This window comes from Eriocheir sinensis, chromosome 60, assembly GCF_024679095.1.
Source record: "Eriocheir sinensis breed Jianghai 21 chromosome 60, ASM2467909v1, whole genome shotgun sequence".
Taxonomy (NCBI): domain Eukaryota; kingdom Metazoa; phylum Arthropoda; class Malacostraca; order Decapoda; family Varunidae; genus Eriocheir; species Eriocheir sinensis.
The window spans coordinates 8,673,781-8,697,468 of record NC_066568.1 but is presented as its reverse complement, the minus strand read 5'-3'; the positions used below and the strand labels follow the sequence as shown (position 1 = coordinate 8,697,468).

The following is a 23,688-nucleotide window of genomic DNA, read 5'->3' as shown; positions in this document are numbered from 1 at the left end:
CAGCCCATAGCAACACTAACAACACCTGTACATTCCGATTAATTATTTTCTTTACCTGTATAGACGCAACCAGGTGAATGTTCTCTCTCCTCTACACACTTTTCTTATTCTATATTTCATTTATGTTTCTCCTTCCTTCCTTCTTCCTTTTCTTCCTCTCCTTCCCGCCTGATTTTTTCTTCCTTTCCTTCTCTCCTTTCCATCTTCCTTTCTTCCTTTATTTCTTACATTTCTTCCTTTCCTCTTTTTCTCATTCTCATTTCTTTCATACATTCATACATACAAGCATACATATACATTTTTCCGCTAAGCAGTATTCCCTTAAATCATACATAACTCATATACATGCATACATACTTTCCTCTATCGAATAACTGCATTGAATTATCACATACATAAGATTAATACATGCCTAAACACACTATACACCATTAATCAACCATGAAAACACGTCTTATACCTGTCTTTTTCCTGTACCTATTACTTCTGTCTTTTTCTGTAATGTATAATTGCATTGGATTAGGATGAATAGAGTTGTAAAAGTGGTGGTGGTGGTGGTGGTGGCGAGGTGGTGGTGTGGTGGTTGTGGTGGCGTGGTGGTGGTGGCGTGGTGGTAGTAGTAGTAGTAGTAGTAGTAGTAGTAGTAGCATTAATGAACAGAGTTGGGGCTAATGACCTCCAAGCTGTGAAGCCCTCCATGATTATGTGTCGAGAAAATAAACATTGGTGGAGGTATCTTTTATGTAGTAGTAGTAGTAGTAGTAGTAGTAGTAGACAATCCAAGAACAAAAAACGAAAAATAAAAAAAGTCACCGTTTAATGCTAAAAAAAATGAAAAAGAATAAGAATGCGAAAAAGTGCCTGACCTAATTTAGCTCATACATTATTCTATACACCATCCCATACACCATTCCATTAACTATCCCATACATCATTCTTTCACCATTCCCGTAACCATTCCACACCATTATTACCATCTTCCCCACACATGCCATATAAAAGTAACCCACACTACCCCCACTACACACACACACACACACACACACACACACACCATCTCCTAAACCCACCCATACATCATTCTTTAACCATTCCCTAACCATCCCATCTACCGTCAATACACCATACACCCCTATCATCTTGACCACGCCTACCATATTAATCTAACACACACACTTTAACCCCTACACAAACACCATGTCCTCCATCCTTCCATATACCATTTCTTAACCATCCCACGCACCAAAACAGACCCTTCATACCCCTACCAGATTCCCTACACTTCCCATACACATCCCACTTCCTCCCCCAACACATACACCCTCTCCTACACCCTCCCATACACCATTCCATTACCCATCCCATTAACACACCGCCAAACACCCTACACACATCCTCTCCCACGCCCTCCTATTCAACCTCACCCCCCACACCTCCCCTCTACCTACACCTGTCCGTCCTTGCAGGTGTGGTCGGGGCGTGGGGCACAGGTGCAGGAGCGGGGCACGGGCGAGGTGGAGTGGGCACGCAGCCAGTTCGTCTTGGAGTGCGTCAGTGAACACAACAGACTCCGGGCACTCCACTCCGCCCCGCCGCTGGTCCTCTCCGAACAGGTTAGTGTGTTGTCTGTCTGTTACCAAGGGCCGCTCCTCTGCAGCCGCCACTACCCCATAGGCTAGTTTCACGTGGAAAACTATAGCGTCGATCTCCGCCATTGGTAACGATCAAAACAAACGAAGTGACTGAAAGCGGCCCCTATTGTTGCCTGGTGTTACTGAGGGTGTTCTTTAAGGTGTATGTATTACCTAGTGTTACCTGGCTGTTACCTATTACGCCAGATATTTTTTGAGCGTGGTGTTAGAATTTGTCAAGTTCTGTGGCTAGTTTGGCTTTTCAATTTCATTTTTGGGACGGAGTTAGTTAGAAATGTTGGATTTTCACAGCTAAATCGAAATGTTACTAGTGAGTGTTTACCTGTCTGCCAGATTAACCTAACGATATAAGGAGCCTAAAAAGAGGTCATATGGTCTACACAAGGCAGCTCCTGAGGAAGATTTATTTAAGAGCTTTCATCCCTATCCATAAACATATCTATCCTCAGTTTAAAGGTTTCAATCGTGTGTGCACCAACTCTTAAACACTAGATTTTCCCAACGTTATATAAATATTAGTCAACAGTTCTGTGGTTATAGTGCTTTTTAATTCCATGTTAGGGACGGAGTTAGAAGTGTTGGATTTTCACAGAGTTAAGTCGATGTAGTACAAGTGAGTGTGTTACCTAGCTACGACCTACGCTAGATTCTTTAAATGTTGTATTGGTGTTTGTTAAGAGTTCTGTGGGTTGGAGGGTTGGAGGAGGAGGAGGAGGGGAGAAGGAAAGAGGGAGAGGAACAGAAAGAGGAGAGGAGTAGGAGCAAAAAGACGAGAAAAGAAGGGAGGAGAAAGAGGGAAGAAGGAAAGAGGGAGAGGAACAGAAAGAGGAGTATGAGGGAAGAAGGAAAGAGGGAGAGGAACAGAAAGAGGAGAGGAGTAGGAGCAAAAAGACGAGAAAAGAAGGGAGGAGAAAGAGGGAAGAAGGAAAGAGGGAGAGGAACAGAAAGAGGAGAGGAGTAGGAGCAAAAAGACGAGAAAAGAAGGGAGGAAAAGGAGACGTCGAGTGGAGAAGGAAAGAAGAGGAAGAGAAGGAGGAGGAGAAAGAGAAAGGAAGGTTGGACGTGGTTACTTAGAACTGTTATTGTTTTTTAGAGTTAAATCGATATATTACAAACTTATCTTTACTTTCTACTTTCTTTATAGGAGCATGTGATCAGCGGGCTTATTTATTTATTCATTTTAACCCTTGAGCTGTTCCTTCACTGTAAAAAAAAATGCTCAGTCGTAAAGTGACGGACAAAATCAACACAACCAACTAATCATAACTTGAAAAAACGGTCCAAAAAGACAAATTAGGAACACTTTTGTTGATGAAGACTAATAGGGGACTTAAAAATTAGGAGTTAGTGCTACCAGGCGTGTCTCCCCCTTCTCTTTCTCCTTTTTAACTCTCTCTCTCTCTTCAACCCCTTTCATCTCCTTCACCTCTCTTCCGCCTCTTTGCTTTTACTCCTCCTCCTCCTCCTCCTCCTCCTCCTCTTCCTCTTCCTCCTCCTCCTCCTCTTACTCTTCACTTTATAGCCAGTGAACACCTGAGTGACTTAACTACGTCTCTCTCTCTCTCTCTCTCCATTACTTTCTCTGTCGCTTTCTTTCTCACTCATTTTTTTACTTTCTTTAATTTCTTACTTTCTCTTACTCTTTCTCTCTTTTTCTTTCTCTCTTACTATCTCTTTTTCTCTGTCTTACTCTCTTTTTTTCCTTTACGTATGTCTCTTTTTCTCTTTCTTTCTTCCTTCTCTCCCCGCTTTTTCCCGTTCCTCATTTTCTTCCATATTTTCCCTCCTATTCCTCTCATTTCTCCGCCTTTTCCACCATTCTCTTTATCTTTCTTAGTCTCCCTCTCTCTCCCTCTTTTTCCTTCTTTTCCTCCACTCTTTCCTCCGTTTTTCCTTTCTTCTCAATTCTTTCATCCAACCTTCCTTTCCCTTTCTCCTCCTCCTCCTCTTCCTCTGCTTTCCTTCACCCTACTTCTCCTTCTCCTCCCTTTTTTTCTCGTCATTTTGCCCCTATTCATCTCCTCTTTCTGTTCCTCTCCCTCTTTCCTCCTCCTCCTCCTCCTCCTCCATTGTGTGAAGAGAAAAGTGAGTGTGTCTCCCTGGTAAGGACTTCATTACTCTCTCTCTCTCTCTCTCCGGTACCACTTCGTTAGATAGTACTTTAGTTCTTTCCTCTTTTCAAAATAATTTCCATGCAGTTTTTAGACGCTGCATGTTTCTTTTTCATTTCCTGCCAACTTTCGCTGGATGGATGGGTGGGGTGGGGAGGAGCATTCGCCTTTGCTATCCTTCATCTTCCACCTTTGATTAGATAGTTAGTGTAGCTTGTCACAAACAGCCTCGTAAGGACCAACAGGTCTGCTGTTGTTTGTTCTTCCTTTTGTGTTCCTTTGTGTTTCTCCTCCTCCTCCTCTTCATTTCCAACCTGTCCACCTCCTCATCCTTTCCAAGTGAGGGCGTGTCTCTCTCTCTCTCTCTCACTCTCTCTTATCTCCTACTTCATCTTTATGTCTTAGCCATCCACCGTAAGGAGGACGAGGAGAAGGAGGAGGAGGATGAGGAGGAGGAAGAAAGGAGGAGAAGGAGAAAAATGAGAAAAAGGAGGAGGAGGAGGAGGAGGAGGAGGAGGAGGAGGCACAGAGTCTAAGCAAAGGAAAATGTGTCATATAATTTTATTAAGTAAGATATAAATTATTATTATTATTATTATTATTATTATTATTATTATTATTATTATATCGATGATGATGATGATGATACTACTAATATTTTTTTTACATCTATTCCTATTATTCGTTTTTCCTTCTTTATTTTTAATTTCTTCCTTTTCATTCATTATTTCCTTCCTCTATGCCTTCATTTTTCTTTCTTCCTTTCTCTCTCTTTTATTCCGTCCTTCTTTTTTTCCTTCATTTCTCTTTCTCCTCCTTCTCTTCCTCTTCTTTCCTTCTTTACCCTACTTCTTCTCCTCCCTTCTTTTCTCGTCTTTTTGTTCCTCTTTCTGTTCCTCTCTGTATTCTCTTCCTTTCCTTCCCTCTTTTCCTTCTCCCCTACTCTTCTTTCCCTTCCCTTCCCTACCTTGCCTTTCCTTCCCTTCCCTTCCCTTCCCTTCTCTCCCCTTGCCTTTCCTTCCCTTCCATTCATTTCCATTGCTTTGCCTTGCTTTTCCTCTCTTCCCCTCCTCTTGACTCCCTCCCTTCCCTTCCCTACCCTTTCCTCTTCTCCCTTTCCTTCTTTTCCCGTTCCCTACACTTGACTCCCTCCCTTCCCTAACCCTACCCTTTCCTTTACTCTATCCCTTCCCTTGGCTTCCCTCCCATCCTTTCCTTAACTCCATCCCCTTCCATCCTTTCCTTAACTCCTTCCCCTTCCTATACCTTTCCTTCCCCTTCCTTCCCCATCCCCTTGTCTTCCCCATCCCGTCCCTCACTTACTTTCTGGCTTCCCTTGCTGACCTCTCCCCTCTTCCCCACAGCTCTGCCTGGACGCACAGTCTTGGGCCAACCGCCTGGCGCACTTCGGCATCCTGGAGTACAGCAGCGAACACGGCCGCGGAGAGAACATCCTCACCTCCACCACCAAGGACATACTTTCAGGTAATATTGTTTTTCCCCGCAGCCTCATCACGTGCCCGACTCGTGATCGTTAACCAGTGCCCTGTTCTTAGTGAGGGTTTTTAGGCGGGTAGGCTGGTGGGGAGTGAGAGGGGTACTCCGGGGTGTAATGTGTGTTAGGTTAAGTTTGGTCAGGGTATGTTAAGTTAGATGTGCCAGATTAGCTTATGTTTTGTTAGGCTGGGTTTTGTTAGGATAGATCTTATTAGTCTGGGTTTTGATAAGTTACCCCAGGTTACTTTTAGTTAAATTTGGGCAAGTTACCTATTATAGTAGTTAGGTGACGCCAGGTTAAAGGTTTGCATTTGTAAGTCAGGCTGTAGTTATGCCGCATTAGGTTATATTCAACTAAGCTTCGCTGAACTAACCCAGTCAGGAATCGAATGAATAATAATGATTCAGAATAATAACAGCGGCACGTAATAAACACTTTCGGTCTTGTCTAAGGGAAAGATGAAACAACAAACACAGCATAAATAAACATTTTCGGTTTTTCAAGCTGTGAGTCATCGTGCGGGGCGGGCACAAGTGTTTTCTGCGTGCTGACAGATTATAATCTTACTAGAAAAAGTATTTTGATGCTTTAAATATTGCAGTCATTAATACGATTAAACGGACACAACTGACTTGGCCTGCGCAGCAGAGGCCTGTTTGTGACGAGCACGATCCCTGAGTGATGGCCAGCCGGCGCCTAGTAATGTCGTGCCAGGGTTACTTAACAATGAACACCGACAATGAGGAGACACAAGCAAGATCTTTTTCAGGAAGACATCATTACAAAATTATTGATGAAGCACTAGTTTTCATTTTCCAAAGAACTTTTTTTTAATTGCTTAAATTGCATTTTATATTTACATTGGCCTTAAACGGCTCTCAAGACTGAAACTATGACAATGGTGATCGGGTCACGTGTGTTCCTGTAAAAGTCCTGTACACAAACGTACGTCAGCAGGAGGCGACGAAGATGATACTATAATAATAAAATAAAAAAAATTCTGTATCCATTCCTTTTCCTTCTTTCCTTCCTTTTCATTATTTTTATATCTTTCCTACCTGTCTTCCATCTTTCCTTGATTTCTTACTTTTTCCGTCCTTCCTTAATGGTACTCATTATTCACTGTGTTCGCTCCCCCCTTCATCCCCCCAGGCACGGCGGTGGTGGGGGCGTGGTACGAGACGGGACGCAACTTCAAATACGACGTGCCGGAGCAAGCTGACCTCAGCCAGGCAGGTGTGTGTGTGTGTGTGTGTGTGTGTGTGTGTGTGTGTGTGTGTGTGTGTGCGTGCGTGCGTGCGTGCGTGCGTGTGCGTGTGCGTGTGTGTGTGTGTGTGTGTGTGTGTGTGTCACTGGACGTCATCACAAGTCTTCATCTTCTAAAATTAACTACTTCGTGAAAATTTGGAGAGTACGTACTATAAATAAAAACGATACGAGGCTCAAGTTACGGAACAGATTCGTGATTTTTTGCAGTAAAGGAAGGAGCTCAAGGGTAAACACAAAAAATAACAAAAAAAAGCCCGCTCATTATTCTTCCTGCCAGTCCAAACATTAACAGGCCTTCTAATCGTCCTTAATGTGTTTTTTTTTTTTTTTTTTTTTTTTTTACGTCTTGGCCTATTGCGCCGGTAGGCTTCTTCCCGGTGGATCCTGATGGTCGGTCCAAGGCTTCTTCCCGGTGGGGCCTGATGGTCGGCCCAGCCCGTTCTGGCGCAGGCGAGTGTTTATAGTGGCGCCATCTTGCATTGGCTCATGCTGCCCTCCCGGAGCTCATCTTTAATCCTAGAATCTAGAGTCCGGGTTGATAGGTGGTCTTCTGGACAGCATGTGGATAGCTTTAAGCCACTCGGCGGCGGCTGAAAAATCCCAGCTTGGTGGCACCGGTCGGGGATTGAATTCACGTCCTCCTGAACGCGGGGCCGTCTCGCTATCCGTTCAGCCACTGCCTTCCCTTCCTTCCTCTTCTTTTGTTGTATTTATCATTTTGTCTCTCCCTCCTTCCCTACTGTAATGGCCGTCTGATCCCAAGACCCGAACACTGGCTGGCAGACTTAAAACCTATTTAGTATACTACATCTTTAAATTGGTTAAGGAAATCAAGCGTTCTTTGGCTAAACTGGTGTAGAGTTGAATTTCCTCTATCGTTTCTTCTTTCTTGTAGTTTCTTATGACATTTTCATATGATTTTTTTAACTTCTCATGTGTCCCATTCTACATCCGTTTTTCCTGGTTTGTCACTTATTTGCACAGCCTAATGACGCTTCCTCGTCCCTCGCTGTAGCAGATGTAAGTTCGTTGTAAGATCTTTTAAGGAGATTCTTATAATATTTTTCCTAAATTTTGCTTCTCATGTGTCTTCTTTTAGATCCATTTTTTTTTCTGTCCCGTCACTTATTTGCACAGACTAATGACGTCTCCCCGCCCCTCGTTGTGGCAGGGTTGGCGGGGCACTACCAGATCTTCTTTAAATATTTCACGTTTCTCACGTGGCTGCACTCTGTACCGTTTAAGCTTTTTCTCTGCCTGCAATGCAACGCGTCATCATGTGCAGGTGTCAAGCCACAGCTGTGTGTTCTTGGATTGGCCTTAGGAATGGTGTGGTCACCGCTCATAACATCTCTTGCTATGTACACGACACAGCCGCCCACGTGTTATTATGAATATAGTGCATGCAAGCGTTGGTCTTGCTGTATTCATGTTTAGTAAGCGTTGGTCGGTTGTCAGATAACTCAGTGTGTAGGTCCACCGTCAGGTGTGTGTGTGTGTGTGTGTGTGTGTGTGTGTGTGTGTGTGTGTGTGTGTGTGTGTGTGTGTGTGTGTGTGTGTGTGTGTGTGTGTGTGTTTCTGCGCTCACCCCCCCTTCCCCCGCAGGTCCATTCTCGCAGTTGGTGTGGGAGTCGACGCGGGCGGTGGGCATCGGCGTGGCGCGAGGGTCGGATGGGCGCACAGTGGTGGTAGCGCGGTACTGGCCGCCAGGCAACCTGGGCGGGGAGTTCGCCAGCAACGTGAAGCCGCCGCTGGGCGAGGTGCGAGACCGCACGCCGCAAGGCACGCCCACGCTGTCGCGCACGCGGCAGGAGGCCAAGTTCTACGTGAGCACGGCGCTGGAGCCGCCGGGCAAGGCCAAGCGAAACGACCGAGACTGGCTGGCGGCGGCCCTGCGACTGCCCTCCATCATGAAGGCGGCGAGCAGCGGCAGCGGCGGCAGCGAGGGACGGGGCGGCGGCCCGGCGGGGACCCACACCATGGTGAGCGGTGGCGCGGCGCCCAAGCTGGCCGCCACGTTGGCATCCTGCCGCAACGGCGCGGCGCGGACCTGCCGGCTGGTGCCCGTGTGCTGTGTGCCGCCCGCGCGGCGTGGCGACGACCGCTGGGCCAGGCCGAGCGGCCGCAGCACTCCGCGCCTCACACGCCACCAGCCCCAGGCGCTGCTGCCACCGCCGGCCGCCGCGCCAGAGTACTTGCCGCTACAAATCACGCCGGAAACGCCGCGGCGGCCCCGCTCTGCGCTGCGCGCCTCTGCCTCCCCGAAGATGGGCGTGCAGGCCAAGATGGCGGCGGGGGTCGCCTCCCCCCGCGTGCTGGGCTCCTCCAGGTTCGCGGGCTGCGCCTCTCCCCGATGCGGCTCCCCGCACCGCGCCTCGCCGCGTCGCGCCGGCGTGTCGTCCCGTCGCAGCGCGCCCTCCCGCCTGCGTGCCGGCGTGGCCGTCGCCGTGGCAACACTCTAGTGCTCAACGGCCCGCCGCCCTGCACGGGCGTGGCGGGCAGTGTACAGGTGCGGCCCGCAACGTGCCTGCGTACAGGCGGGGCGGGTACTGAGCCCTGCCCGTGCGGGCCACAAGTTCGGTGTGTACAGGTGCAGGCGTGGCGGGCCGGTGTACAGTGCCGGTGTACAGGTGTGGCTGTGTACAGGTGCAGGTGTCAGGCCGGTGTACAGGTGCAGGTGCCAAGGTGCCAAGGTAGGCTAGTGACTCGCTTCTCGTGACTCATCACCGCCGCCCCGCCCCGCCGCCAGCCGCCGGCCGCTGACTCACGCGCCGCGCTGCTCCAAGGACTGACCTTGCCTTGATCACCGCGGCGGCGGCGGGGCGCGGCGGACCTTCCCCTCAGTGCTTCACCGCTTTCCGCCCCGGGGACGGCGCCCCCCGGGACAGCACCCTTCAAACACCGCTTGCTGACACCCACGCACGGCGTATAGCGCACCCATCCCCTACACACACACACACACACACACACACACACACACACACACACATACACACACACACGCATCACTCCCCACCCCCCATAAGCACACGCTCGAAACACATCGGCAACCAACAAACACACAGCAGCATCACAGGAGCCGCGGCCAGGCAGAAGGAGGGCCGCCCGCAGCAGCCAATCAACGCGAGGGTCGCCTCGGCCCAGCCAATCAACAGGACCACCGACCAAACAGCCAATCAAATACGCGACTCACGCAGCAACCTCGGCGACGTGCGACACTCAGGAGGGCGGAACGAACGACACAAAGACACCGAGACTGAACCAAAGAAACAAGAAAACTAAAAAAACTAAACAACAAAAAAGAGAACAAGGAAACAAAGACAAAGAAGAATATGAGAAAGGAAAATTAGAGGAATGAGGAAAAAAATTAAAAAAGTGAAGAACTGTTACGAGCGTCGAGGTTGTTGACTCTCTCTCTCTCTCTCTCTCTCTCTCTCTCTCTCTCTCTCTCTCTCTCTCTCTCTCCAAACACACACACACACACACACACACACATACACACACACACTCCTGTATGTAAACAAGCCTGACTAACAAGCTCTGTATAGTGTCTGCAAACACCCTCAGACTCTCACTCACTCCCTCGTTCCTCATCCTCGCCCTAATGAGCCTCAGAGCCGCCTAGACTAATATCGTTACTACACATCATAATATGCCAGTTTCCCCTTCCCTTACCGTCATTCCTCGGCCGTGTTCCAAGCTCTCCCTGACTACGATAATGTCACTTGGTACTAACTCAAAACAACGCCAGCTTCTATACTCCATCGCCCTGTTCCAAGCTCTCCCTTACTAAATGATTTCACTCAGTACTAACTCAACGCCAGCTTTTAAACTCTCTCTTCTTGCCTCCGTTAAAATCCACATCCAAGCTCTCCAGACTACCCAATGCCACTCCTTACTAGCTCAACAGCAGCTACTAACAACGGAAGCTTCTCTCTTCTCTCAATTTTCAAGCTCTCTTTGACTAAGACATGTCACTCTGTACTAACTCAAATAACGCCAGCTTCTAAACTTCTTGTCCTCGTTGAATTCCACGTGCCAGTGTTCCAACCTCACCCTGACCAAGCCTCACTCAATACTAACTCAACGGCAACTTATAAAACTTTTTCCCGTCTTCGTTGATTTCCATGTATAGCCGTGTTCCAAGCTCTCCCTTAAGGGGCTATTACACTGGGCAAATTTTCCGTGGATCTTCAGTCAAACCACGATTTCCTCTGGCGTGGTTTTCATATTTGCGTGGTTTTCTGACGTGTCCACGATCTTCCAAAGCTACGGTAGATTTCATTGAAGGTCGACGGTATTACTCACCATCTTCATCAGCAGCAATAACAACAAACAAATGAGAACCACGCTAGCGGAAATCGTGGTTTGACTGAAGATCCACGGAAAATTTGCCCAGTGTAATAGCCCCTTTACTAACCCTTACTCATTACCCAAACATTTGCAGCTTCTTATCTCCTTTCTCGCCTCCGTTATTTCCCTAAAGCCGTGTTCCAGACTCCCCAAAACTAAACCTCACTCATTACAACTCAAACAACGCCAGCTTCTTAACTCCATTCTCGCCTCCGTTATTTCCCTAAAGCCGTGTTTCAGACTCCCCAAAACTAAACCTCACTCAATACAACTCAAACAACGCCAGCTTCTTAACTCCATTCTCGCCTCCGTTATTTCCCTAAAGCCGTGTTTCAGACTCCCAAAAACTAATCTCACTCAATACAACTCAAACAACGCCAGCTTCTTAACTCCATTCTCGCCTTCGTTATTTCCCTAAAGCCGTGTTTCAGACTCCCCAAAACTAATCTCACTCAATACAACTCAAACAACGCCAGCTTCTTAACTCCTTTCTCGCCTTCGCTCAATTCCACATAGTCGAGTTCCAAGCTCCCTCTTACTAATCATCATTCATGTCTAACACACAAACGGCAGCTTCTATACTCTCTCTTCTCGCCTAAGTTAAATCACTTGTGTCCCTTTCCATGCTCTCCCTGACTAAACAATGTCACTTCACTCATTACTAAACTCAAACAACGGCAGCTTCTATACTCTTGTTTCCTTCGTTGAATTCCACATAGCCGTGTTCCTAGCTCTCCCTTACTAAACCTCACTCAGTACTAATTCATAAACAAAGTCAGCTTCTCAACTTTCTTCTCGCCTTCGTTGAATTCCACATGGTCGTGTTCCAAGTTCTCCCTGACTGAAATATGTCACTCAGTACTAACTCATAAACGACAGCTTCTATACTCCTTTCTCGCCTTCGTTAAATTACATATCCCAAGACCCCTCTACTCCACATGGTCGTGTTCCAAGTTCTCCCTGACTGAAATATGTCACTCAGTACTAACTCATAAACGGCAGCTTCTATACTCCTTTCTCGCCTTCGTTAAGTTACATATCACAAGACCCCTCCACCCAATACTAACTCATGAACAACGGAAGCTTCTAAACTCTTCTTCGTTCAATTCCACATGGTCGTGTTCCAAGCTCTCCCTTACTCAACAATGTCACTTCGCTCAGCACTAACTCCAACAACGCCAGCTTCTAAACCAGGGGCTCTTAACCTTTAGGTGATCCCAGACCCCCATTGGATTGCTCAGTACCCCCTTCGCTTGACTGCCGAAATCATCATCACCAGTCCTATTTAATATATAATTTATCAAAATATTCAGATATTGAGTCCGATACCCCCAGTATTTGGTTCTCATACCCCCAAGGGGTACTCCCGGTTAAGAACCCCTGTTCTAAACTCTTCTTGCCTTCGTTCAAATCTCACATGTGTTCCAAGCCCTCCATGACTAAAATAGCTCGCTCATTAGTAACTCATAAGCCGCAGCTTCTCATCTCTCTCCTTGCCTTCGTTCAGTTTCACATTCCTCACCTCGATTTCCCTGTTTCCTGACCTGTTTCCGCCATACCATTACTGAGACAAACTTAAATATGACTGGACGTAGCCGCTGTAGGGATCGGTGTCTGACTGACTGACTGATAGCGTTGGAACTGATCTCAAGGGAATGGCTTCGACACCGGCAGCATGCAGTCTGTTTTTCGCCTTCGTTGAATTCCACATCCTTCACTTCGGGTTCCTTATTTTCTTGGCCTATTTGCGTCATACTATTACGGAGAGAATAAATTAATGTGTTGGGTGTAGCCATTAACCCGTGAAAGTGGTTCATAGCAAGCTCGTATGTAGGGAACGGGGTCTGACTGACTGATATTGTTGGAACTGATCTCAAAGGAATGGCCCAGGAAGGGAGAGCTTGTGATATGGACAATTTCTCTCTCTCTCTCTCTCTCTCTCTCTCTCTCTCTCTCTCTCTCTCTCTCACTCTCTCTCTCTCTCTCTCTCTCTCTCTATCTCTCTCTCTCTCTCTCTCTCTCTCTCTCTCTCTCTCTCTCTCTCTCTCTCTCTCTCTCTCTCTCTTCTTCCATAATTTCTTCTTCCTCCTCCTCCTCCTCCTCCTCCCCCTTTCTGACTAACTGCCTTTTCTCTATCCTCTCCTCCTTTTATATCCTTCCTTTGGTCTTTCTTTTCTCCCTTTCTTTATTTCTTCATTAATTCTCTCTCTCCTTCTATTATCTGATCTGCTTTCCATCCTTCTCTTTCTTGTTTTTTATCTCTTCTTTCCTTCATTTCTTCCTCAGTTAATATTTTCATTCTCTCCGTATCCCATTTGTATCTCCTTTCTTCCTTCCATTCCTTTTCTCCTTCATTTATATATTATTTGCTTTTCTATATTTCCTTCCTTCCTTCTTTTCTTCCAGTGTTTACCTCGTTCCCATCTTCTTTCCTTCCTTTTCCATTTTTCTTCCTTCGTTTATTCCTTCCTTCCTTCCTTCCTTCCTTCCTGCCTTCCCCTCCCCCCTCGTGCTGGCCTCCCGTTCCTTGGGTTTATGGTTTTCCTTCCTTAATTCCTTCCTTCCTTCCTTCCTTCCTTCGATCCTTTTGTTCACACACTCCCATTATTACTCTTTCCTCCCTTCCTTACCTACCCTTTCCTAACTTCCTTCCTTCCTTCCTTCCTTCCATCCTTCCTTCCTTCCTTCCATCCTTCCTTCCTCCCGTCCCTCCTCCTCCCTCCTTTTCTTCCTTCCTTCCCTCTTTCCTACCTTCCTATCTTCCTTCCTTCCTTCCTTCCTTCCTTCCCTCTTTCCTACCTTCCTTCCTTCCTTCCATCCCTCTTTCCTTCTCTTCTTCCTTCCTTCCATCTGCCCACCCCTCCCTTCCATCCATCCATACATCCATCCTTCCTTCCTTCCTTTCCTCCCTCCTTCCTCCTCCCTTCATTCCTTCTCTCTCCTCTCCTTCCTTACTCTTTCTCTTAATTATTTCTCTATTTAAAATCCTTCTTCCTTCCTCACTCTCCAAAACTTTCAATCCTTCCTTCCTTCCTTCTCTCCCTTATCCTTCCTTCCTTCCCTCCTTCCTTTCCCACACAGTTCTCACACTCCCATTTTTTTTTTCCTTCCTTGGTGCTCTTCCTTCCTTCCTTCCTCCCTTCCTTCATTCCCCCCCCCACCCCCCAACCCTCCCGTGCTGGCCTCCCGTTCCTTGGGTTTATGGTTGACAACACTGTGATTCTTGTCTTGCGTTTGTGCTGTGATTGCAGGATTCCGTTATGTAAGTCTAAGTTTTTTTTACAAATACATATTTCTACATTTAAAGAGTGTGTTTTTCTGTGTTTGGTTCCTGGTGGTGTGGATGTCTGTCTGTCTGTCTGTCTGTCTACCTGCTCCTCAAACTTGATTAGATGGTATGAACAGTAGTGATGATGATGATGATGATGATGATGTAATAATAATAATAATAATAATAATAATAATAATAATAATAATAATAATAGATAATAATAACAAGAAGCAAAAAGAAAATTGAATAACAACAAAAAATGATAAGGAAACAACAGCAACAGCAATTTGAAGAAGAAGAAGAAGAAGAAGAAGAAGAAGAAGAAGAAGATGAAAGAAGTGTAATTATGATCTCAGCTATCCAAGATGAAGGTAATAAATAAAGTAATAAACTGATAAAGAAATAATTACATAAGACCTGGTTTTCAAATATACCTGTTCCTAGAAATAAGAAATAAGAAAAAAATAATGACTATGAAGATAATAATAATAATAATAATAATAATAATAATAATAATAATAATAATAATAATAATAATAATAATAATAATAATAATAATAATAATAATAATCCCTAAGAGCTCTTACATACACAGAAGCTCGTGTCTAATTCTGAAGCTCTCCCTCCCCTACCTAAGATAAAATAAATAACTTAATACACTGTTTTCATTTATAGCTGCGCATGTAAGTCTGGTTCTCATGCTCAGCTCGTTCCGCTCTTACAATAGAGATATAAATAAGGTCAAGAACATTTTTGTATATACAATCCTCTCAACTTACGCTTGTTCGCCTAAAATAAAATAGTAAGTAAAAAAGAGTGTACATATATTTGGGTTTGTTTCCTTCCCTACCGACAACCTTCTCACACGAATCTTTTTAATGAACATTTGAATTTGCAATCACCTTCACTCTATTTATCTCATTCCGTGATGTTTGAAAATGAAGAAGTGTGTGTGTGTGTGTGTGTGTGTGTGTGTGTGTGTGTGTGTGTGTGTGTGTGTGTGTGTGTGTGTGTGGCTGGCTGGAGAAACATTCTCACTGTATTGGGATCATATATTGGTAACGTTTAACAACTCGTTACTGCACCATCAGACCTAAAACAATGTACTCATTTAATAATCAATGCAACTATGAAGCAGCACAGCATTAAAATTGTCGTATATATTTACAACAGTATCAGTAGACATTATCGTAAATATTGCCGACAATATCCATTTTGTAGTGTTTATACATGCGAGTAACAAAACACAAGCCCCCGCCACCCATCCAGCAACCCCAGTCCCTTCACGGCGCACACAAGCTCTCGCTGAAGCATAACAACAGTAAGCATTTCTGCCTTGACGGCTCTGTTAAAGAATCCCCGAGCCATAATTCATTTAATAATGTTTCAGTAACAAGAAACATACACTTCACGTGACACATGCACGCAGTATTTCAGGCACAGCGGTGACAAAAACACCTTTCGGCCACCAGACATATCCGGAACAAACAATATCATTTTCTGGCTTCAATGACTTGTCCTGCCCCTCCCCCCCCCCCCCCCCACACACACACACACACAAACAAAAGAAAGGCAATAAAGGGCCAGTTCGATAGTCCAACACAGAGTCATTGTAAGCTCCCAATCCAAACTATATTCTCTACAATAATCCGTTTCTTCTACTCATTGCCAAATACTAAACAGATTTCCTGTGCGATTTCCTAAAATTTCCTTCTTTTTATATCACCACCAAACACTATACAATGAATTTTCGTCGTGTTTTGTGTTTGGTTGGGGAGCTTACAAACTTGCTGTATTGGACTGTAAAACTGACCCATAAACTCGTGTGGCACCTCCCAGTACTCCGCCAGCAGCAGTGACACAAGCAGAGCTCCGCCTCACACGCTTGGGTTCCAGGTATTCCAGCATTACCGGCGCGCGTCTCATCACTCACTCGTGGAATTTCGTCATTGAATCTTTTATTCCCGTCTTCGTTACACATGGAAAAGGAATGTCAGGAACGAAATTAATACAGGATTCTACATCTATACGTGTGTGTGTGTGTGTGTGTGTGTGTGTGTGTGTGTGTGTGTGTGTGTGTGTGTGTGATTGCATATTCTCGTAAATAATTTGTAGGTATGTGATAGTAAATTGATGGCCGAAGCCGATATCGACGCATCAGTATGTTTTCCAAGACACTTTCCTGTCCGCTAAACCTTTATAAAACATCGAGGTAATACAAGTCACTGGTACTTTTGTCATCGAGACGCTTTTATGTGCTCTCACGAACACTAACACAGCACGCAGCGAAATAATACTATATACCATCGATGAGAGCAATAACACAGTAGTCACGCAGGCATTAATACAACAGCCATGGGGGTAATAACACAATAGCCATAGAGACAATAAAACAACAGCCATGGGGGTAATAACACAACAATCATGAAGGCAGCAATTAACAGTAGCCATGAAGGAAGTTACAGCACCCACGGAGGCAATAACACAGCAGCCATGGGGGGAGTGTTTGTGTAAAAATTGTACTAATCTATTGCTCCCATATTCTCTTCATCACGTGTAATATGAATGTTTACTTGCCACATCAAAAAACATCTATATCACATAATAGAAAACATATTGCTTATAAGGCAGTAATGTATATAAGCATCATGTAGATATGTATGAATCGTAACCCGCAATACCTGCTCTGTTTAGCGTCACAATGTTTGAACGAGGTCAGGTTGTTTTGGACGTGGAGACAGCAGGGGGCATTCCACACATAATATCTACACGACACCCATAAATATTAGTGCTTTACACCGGCAGAACAATGGTTAAAGAAATGGTTGACAATTGACATGGCTGGCTACCTAACAGTCAAAGGGTTCAAAGGGATTATTAAAATGATAGTGATGTTGACTACCAGAAGACACATGACCTGCTTATACCTTGCTTATTACACTGGCAAGTTTATTTTACCTATTTGTTACTGCCTTAATTAATACATGTTTCTCAATCCTGATATATTAATAACCTTGACCTGTTATTATCTTGACCAATCTATTAAGGGTTTATTAAATGTTGATTACTCTGACCTGCTTGTTATCCTACCTTACTTATTACCTTCACCTGTCTATAATACCTGTTGATTGCCCTGGTGACCTGCTTACTATTACCCCAACTTATTACCTTCAGCTATTCATTATCTATTTTTACCCTCACCTAACAACTAACCTAAAGAAACAGCGTAAATATCACCCGCTTATCACTTTAACCTGTATACTATTCTAATCTATTGAGTACCTGAGAACACCTGAGCTAAAAGAGAAAGCATAATCACAGTCCGGTACTTACCTCACGTTGTCAGGTGGTGGTGGCGGTGGTAGAACTAATAGTGGTAGGAGAGGCAACTGGAAATATAAGTGAAATAATAGATAGATAGATACATACATAAATAAACTAATATAATACAAGAGACATGAAGAGATATGAAGAGAAGATAATGAAATATAAGAAATAGTCTAGTCCATGTTGAGTGAGTTGGTTAAAAAGAGAAAATAAATGGATACAAGAAATAGCCAAGTATACTTTTTTTGTTATATGGTAAGAAAAAAGAAAGGCAGACAAAAAATAGCTTAGTCCTAGTTAACAATAGCGAAGAAATAAATGAATACATGAAACAGCCTAGCACTAGTTAAGGATTTGCTAGTTTAATAGGAAGATAAAAATAATACAAGACATTGCCAAGCCCAAGTTTGGGGTTTGTTAGTTAAAGGGAAAAGGAAACAGAAGGGAATGCAAAAAAAATAGCCTAGCCTTTTTTTTATGTGTGTGTGTGTGTGTGTGTGTGTGTGTGTGTGTGTGTGTGAAAGATAAATGGAAAAAGAAAGGGACAAAAGACATAGCCTAACTCAGGTTAAACTTTGTTAAATAATGGGAAAGAAAAAAGAAAGTAGCCTAGGTTTTGTTAGTTAAAAGGAAGGAAAAAAAGAAAAGAAATAGCCTGGGTTTTGTTAGTTAAATGGAAGGAAAAAATATAGAAGAAATAGCCTGGGTTTTGTCTTGTTAGTTAAATGGAAGAAAAGAAGAAAGATAGAAGAAATAGCCTGGGTTTTGTTAGTTAAGTGGAAGGAAAAAAGAAAAGAAATAGCCTGGGTTTTGTCTTGTTAGTTAAATGGAAGAAAAGAAGAAAGATAGAAGAAATAGCCTGGGTTTTGTTAGTTAAGTGGAAGGAAAGAAGAAATAGCCAAGGTTTTGTTAGTTAAATGGAAGGAAAAAAGAAAAGAAATAGCCTGGGTTTTGTTAGTTAAGTGGAAGGAAAGAAGAAATAGCCAAGGTTTTGTTAGTTAAATGGAAGGAAAAAAGAAAAAAAATAGCCTGAGTTTTGTTAATTAAATGGAGGGAAAGAAGCAAGATAGAATAGCCTAAACTCGGGTTTGTGAGTTAAAAGGAAGGAAAAATAGGAATACATAAACCAAATACAGAAATCTACATCCTTAACGAATAAAAACGTAAAATCCAATGGAAACTTGGTATAAAAATCAATAAACTAAACCAAAATAATAGTGAGTGGTTGCTGTTAATATAACGTAAATTAGAATGGTTTATCAACAAGAAATTATCAATTCTGAGATATATTTAAGCACAAAAAATATAATCTTAATATTTGTCGAAAAAATTATAGAAAAGTTAAATAAATATCTCCAGAATTAAGGATAACTGGCTTCCTCTTTCTCTCACACGCACAATATGTCCATATAATTTTATATCAAACAAATTAACCTCTTCATAAATGTTCCTACTCATGCATTGTTTGAACTCATACAAAACGAATAAGAATCATGGAAAAATCGACTGTCCGAATCTTCACGAATCTCTAAAATTAAATGGCAGCGGGGCCCCAATCGTATTTTAAGGCAATATCTTCGCCATGCATAACTAACCCACTCGCACCAAGACTTGAGGGATATAATATAACCTCTCGACGCTAAAACAGTGGCCATTGCAATCACCGCAAAACCGAGACAGAACACAATGGCATGGCAGACAAACATAACCTATCAAGGGAGTGAGTGGTTGCCATAAGATACATGTTAATTTCTCACTTTTATCCTTTGCTGTCATGTTCCCGGCGGTCAGAACACACGCCACACGCCTTCCGCGACACACTCACTGCGACACACGACACACACAACGCTATATTAAAGGAATAAATGCGAAAAAAGTAAGACAAACCACACACCCGCCTGACTCTGAACACCTCGATCCGCGCATAAGGTCTCGGTTCAGAGGTTCAGTTGATGGTTCGAAGCAGAGCCTTTGTAACGTGATTTCAGCCACTATAAGAAAGGGGAAGGAAAGTATGGAAGTAAGGAGAAAGAAAGAAAGGATAACGAAGAAGAGGAAGAGAGAAAATGGGAGAAGAGAAAGGGGGAGGGGAGGAAAGATGAAGGATGGGGAAGGAAAGGGAGAGAAAAAAAAAAAAACGGATAGACAATAGGGTGTTTTCACGGTGGGTATTGCTGTTTTAACTTCTCTTTTATAACAGATTTCACACAGCAATTCTTTTTATTCTCACTGATTTCTTTGCTGTATAAATCTCTCCTATGATATCATTTAGATTTTCCTCATATGGCTGCTGTAGCATTATGCATTTTTTATGGCTTCCTGAAATTTATTTGGGCATTTTAGTAGAGAGAGAATGTGACTCTACTAAATACAAACCTTTTCCTTTCATTCACCCGAAAAACTTTTAAATACTCTTTGGTTATAGTGAGTTAGTTATCCATTATGAGTTGTGTTCTACTATTAGGCTACCTACTACATTATTTATTTGTCTTTACTTGGTGGAAGAAGGAATATATTAACTTTGTCTTCTACGGGAGTACTAAAATTTATCCACTACATGCACAATATGTCTACCTTCGTTTATTATAATTGTACTTTGCTGTAGGGGTGTAATGCCAGAATTTAATCAAGAATGGGAAAATGTAAATTAGGGAGGAATAAGTAGTTTTAAGTATTAAGTAAATATAATACTTAAAACTACTTATTCCTCCCTAATTTACATTTTCCCATTCTTAATTAAATTCTGGCATTACAAGGGAAAAAATCCTTACCGACGATAAATGGTAGAGAAGCAGGGGAAGCGTTAGACAGACACCATAATATACCCTACAATATAATAACAGATATTATACCATTAAACAACACAAGATGCCTCCTTCACCCCCTGACACTCCTTAAAGGAACAGAAATAACATGCTATGACACTAAATGGAGGGGCAATTAGGTCTGAGCGACAAAATAAGGGTAATTGTGGAGAAACGCTGTGAGCCCCTATCATTAGGACCCCACGAGAATAGTTTCCTTACCTTTCCTTTACTTTTCTTCTTCCGTCTCTTTCTTTTTATCTCCCTCCTTTTTCCTTGTCTCATGTCTTCTCTATTTTCCATTCTTTCATCCATTCTTCTTTCTTCTTTAATCTCTTTTTCCCTTCTTCTCTTCCATCCTTCTTTGGTTTCTCTCCTTTCCTTTCTTCTTTCTTGCTTCTTCTCTCCCTTCTTCCTTTGCTCTTGTCTTCTCTCTTTTCCATTCTTTCGTCCATTCATCTTTCTTCTTTAATCTCTTTTTTCCTTCTTCTCGTCCATTCTTCTTTCTTTTCTCTCTCTTTTCCTTACCTCTTTCCTTCCTTCTTTCTTGTTTCCTCTCTCCTTTCCTTTCCTTCTTCCTTCTTTCTTGCTATATCTCTTTTTTCCTTCTTTTCTTCTGTAACGGTCCGAATGTGAGTGAGCGAGAGGGTATGCAAGTCAGTGAGTAACAGTAAGTGTAAGCGAGTGCGTGAATGAACGAGAGAATGTAAGTCAGTGAGTAACAGAGTGAGTAAGTGTGAGCGAGTGGGAGCGTGAATGAGTGAAAGAGTGAATGAGTGAGGGAGTGAATGGGTGGCTAAGGAATGTAAGTGCGTAAAAGGTTATGAGAAGATAACACGGCGAGCGAATGAGCGAATATATGAACGAGAGTTACTGAAATCCCTCATCTCAAAGCCTCGAACCCCCCAAGAAACCAATAACTAGTTACTATGCATTTCAGCGGTGGACAAACGGTGTTTTTTGCAGATATCTCCTAAACGAATCGTTGGATGAGTATGATATTTCAACACACTACCTTGAACATCCGTTCGTAATTTTTGGTTAACATACCACATTGCTATATATGTTATGTGAGGAGTTTACTCGTGAAAAATAACACAAAGCCGACGAGTCATGTTCACGCATTCGAATGAAAGTGTGCCCCCCCCCACACACCCACCCAAACCATTCCTAACCACTACTACGTCTCCCCCGTCTCGGAAGTCCCCCCGCCTCTTTATCCCTCCTCTCCTCTTCCTTGCTTCGCCTCCCTCACTCCTGTGCCCCTCCCTACTTCTCCCACTACTGTATTTATGCATTATAATGTTCTGTAAGTGTGTATGTATAGATATGATTATTTCCTAAGAGTATGGTACAATTTCATGAAGGCAAGAAGTGGTTCACGTTGATAATTACTATACAACAGCACGTTTACGTGTAGTATATAGGAGAGCCATGTTTGCAGTCGTTATGGTCAACCACGTGAACATGATGTGCTGGAATTACCTGTGACTTGGACCTTCTACTGTTAGGAAAAGTTGATACTCTTATTGCGTACTGTCTGCCTATTGATCATAAAAAGTGGTCCAGTTTATATATAATATTATTTTGTTGATTTGTTTGTTGTATATTCATGTTATCAAAAAATTATAAACTGCATATATTTTTCTTAATCTATACATATGTGTATAATGCGTAAAAGTCAGAGAGAGAGAGAGAGAGATTAACAGCGGAATTAGCTATTGCTTTAACGGTCGTTTGACCCAGTCTGGTTTTCATGTCCACATATACCAGCAATTGTATTAGATAATATTATTAATGTATGATATGTATGTACATACTGACGTATGTAACTATTATACCTATACGTATGTAATTACAATAGGGAAAAAATCACAGGTGGAAGGCTGATGGTGTGAGTAGGGGGAAGAGGGTCATGTGATACTGGGGTAGAGAAGGAGTGGTCTGGGGGTTCTTCAGGGTGGTGGTGGTGGTGGTGGTGGAGGGGTTAGACGAGTACCCCACACTCGTCCGATTCTGTGTAACACCTTTGATATGATGACTGGATTAGGCGTAATATCACTCAGTAAACTCCTCACATAACACATATAGCAATGTGGTATGTTAACCAAAAATTACGAACGGATGTTCAAGGTAGTGTGCTGAAATATCATACTCATCCAACGATTAGTTTAGGAGATATCTGCAAAAAACACCGTTTGTCTGCCGCTGAAATGCATAGTAGTTAGGTAGGTAGGGTTTGATTGTAATGCCGAGAGGGAGTCACGTGAAGAAGGGGGAGGAGCTTAGCGAGGAGCAAAGGCGAGAAGGCGAGGGCAAGGAGACCCACGGGCCAGTGAGGAAAAGCACCACAAGCTTGGGAGACGTGTGGAGACGAACACCACGACAGCAAGGAGCGGCAGCGAGAAACCACAGAGAAGCGGGCTGGTGAGAGAGGTGTCCATCTCTCCACTCGGCCCCCGACCCACACACCACCCACGGCCAGCTGTGTGAGGCGGGCTAGCCAGGAGACGAGCAGCAGGAAGCAAGAATGGCAGCGAGTTGGAGTTGAGTGAGAGAGAGGTGTCCATCTTTCCACTCAGCCCCCCGAGAACCACCATAAACCAACATGAGGCGGGAAGAGGTCGGGCCCCCAAAACACTGCCCCGAGCTGCTCCCTCTGCACACCAAGCAGCGCCCGCCTCTGCACACCAACCGACGCCCGTCTGTCCATCACATGACCGCCCATTCCCATCGTGGACGTGCCCTGCCGAGCCCGACGCTCACGCCAGCTCCTGCCGCCTCCTCCAGCAACCAGAGTTAAGCATTATGAGTATTCCCCAAATCTCCCTTGTGCCGGTAGCTAGTTAGATTAGAGGCATACAGCCTGTCAGTCCTTTTTAGTACTCTGCTAACCTTTGAAAAATGAAACTAAATACATTTATATACAACCTTACTGTGTTATCATTTGGAGCCTGTTTTCCTGCTCATTTGAGATTACTGAACCCTTACACATCCCCCCCCCCCCCCCCCTAGTACATTATCAGTCACCATCCAGTTTCTTAATGCTGTCTTTCAGTGGTTCACACTGAAATCCTCCCGCCTTACATAATCACAAGTAACTCCCTTCTGGTCACAAACTTCGGAAAAAAGTGTTCTTGTCCTGAGGCCTTACCATCCGGGACCAGCGCTCGGGAATGTAGACTACTACCACGCAACCACATACACCACAACCATAGTGTTCGTCAAAAAGGGATGTAGCGACACCCATAAACACAATAAGACAATAGGGAGAGAACGCTACACTTCTATCCTTTTTGCTTGTCTTACCTCTCCTTTCCTTCTTACTGGTATTCTCTCCTTTCCTTCTTCCATACTTCTTTCTTTGTTTTCTTTTCCTTTTCTCCATCAATTAATGTTTTTT

General features: G+C 43.9%; 1 long non-coding RNA gene and 1 pseudogene across 1 annotated transcript; one reads left to right on the top strand and one right to left on the bottom strand.

Moving 5' to 3' along the window:
* The window catches only part of LOC126985869 (uncharacterized), a 39,843-nt pseudogene extending 28,700 nt beyond the window's left edge, over nt 1-11,143 (top strand).
* On the bottom strand, nt 9,939-12,942 carry LOC126985874 (uncharacterized). The gene is made up of 2 exons (XR_007739104.1): nt 11,136-12,942; nt 9,939-11,038 (listed from the first exon to the last, which is right to left on the bottom strand). It is a non-coding gene; the product is annotated as an uncharacterized LOC126985874 (long non-coding RNA).
* Nucleotides 12,943-23,688: the final 10,746 nt, after the last annotated feature.